Source organism: Miscanthus floridulus, chromosome 1 (genome assembly GCF_019320115.1).
Source record: "Miscanthus floridulus cultivar M001 chromosome 1, ASM1932011v1, whole genome shotgun sequence".
NCBI lineage: Eukaryota > Viridiplantae > Streptophyta > Magnoliopsida > Poales > Poaceae > Miscanthus > Miscanthus floridulus.
This window is the reverse complement of record NC_089580.1, coordinates 84771052-84772407: the sequence shown is the minus strand read 5'-3', so window position 1 is coordinate 84772407 and position 1356 is coordinate 84771052. Positions and strand designations below refer to the sequence as shown.

The 1356-nt window shown below is 41.0% G+C and overlaps 1 non-coding gene across 1 annotated transcript; it reads right to left on the bottom strand.

The window, feature by feature from the left end:
• Window positions 1-759: 759 nt before the first annotated feature.
• On the bottom strand, window positions 760-866 carry LOC136511503 (small nucleolar RNA R71). Its single transcript, XR_010772740.1, has one exon. It is a non-coding gene; the product is annotated as a small nucleolar RNA R71 (small nucleolar RNA).
• Between the last annotated feature and the right edge of the window lie 490 nt (window positions 867-1356).

Genomic DNA, 1356 nt, shown 5'->3' with positions numbered 1-1356 from the left:
TCCTTTTTCATTCACATCTATATATTATTTCTAGTCACATAAGATGATAAAGAACTACTTAGTATCATTCTAGTAGTGATGCTAAGCAGCACCAACAAGCATTTCTTGCGTCGTTGCCGAGTAAGGTAGCTAGACAAAGGAAGTATTGATAAACTTATACTTATTGATGTGATCAAAATAACCATTGACCTCTGCTCAAACAGGCTTTAGCTTGTTTTGTCTACTTGTGTATCTTATGCAGTGTAATGTATGACTAGTTTTGACCTTTTGACAAACTACGTTGACAATCCAGAAGCACTACTTAAGAGGACTAAGGCTAAACTCAAAAAAGTTTTAGCTATAGAGTCAAAAGACAACTATATAAGGCGAAGCTTAACACCAGAATTTGAAGCCATGGTTGATAGGACTCTTCATGAATTCTCTGCTCCAACCACTGCCAACATCCGGACTAGACCCATAGTCAATGTGGGAGACAATGGATTTGAGCTCAAGCCGGCTCTCATCAACATGGTGCAAGCGATCCAATTTTGTGGAAAGGCACATGAAGATGCTAGTGCTTATCTCCAACACTTCCTAGAGATCTACATCACTTTCACCATCAAGGGAGTAACCAAGGATGCCATATTACTTTGCCTCTTTCCATTTTCACTTTTGGGGAAGGTGAAGCAGTGGTTCTATGCCAACAAAGATAGAAACACTACATGGAATAATTGCTCCTCTACCTTCCTAGCAAAGTTCTTTCCCACGGGCAAGACCAGTGCTCTGCATGGGAGAATTTCAAGTTTTCAACAGCAACATGATGAATCTATCCCTAAGGCATGGGAACACTTTCAAGACTAAATATTAGAATGTCCTCATCATGGGACGGAGAATTGGTTACTCATGTAGACATTCTACCATGGGTTAACCAACAGTACCCATGAGACTATGGATGCAGCTGCTGGAGGTGCATTCTTGTCACTTACACTTCTAGTTGCAACCACTCTTGTGGAGAAGATGGCCTCCAACCAAGGCTAAAATGAAGAACGTGTTCAGACCCACAAGAGAGGTGGAGGTATGCATCAACTCAAGGAGGTAGACATGCTATCTGCCAAGATGGACCTAATGAAGAAGCTCGAAGACCGAGCTAATGAGAAGCAAGAAGTCATGCACATTCATGATTCCCGCATGACATGTGAAGTATGTGGAAACACTGGGCATTCAAGGAATAGCTGTCCTAAAACCCAAGAGGATGTGAACTTTGGTAGCAACAACAACTACTATTGTCCTTAACAGAATCAAAGATGGAACCAACAACAGAAACCGAACTACCAACATAACCCTCAAGGTAATAATTATAATAACTTCAATCAACCA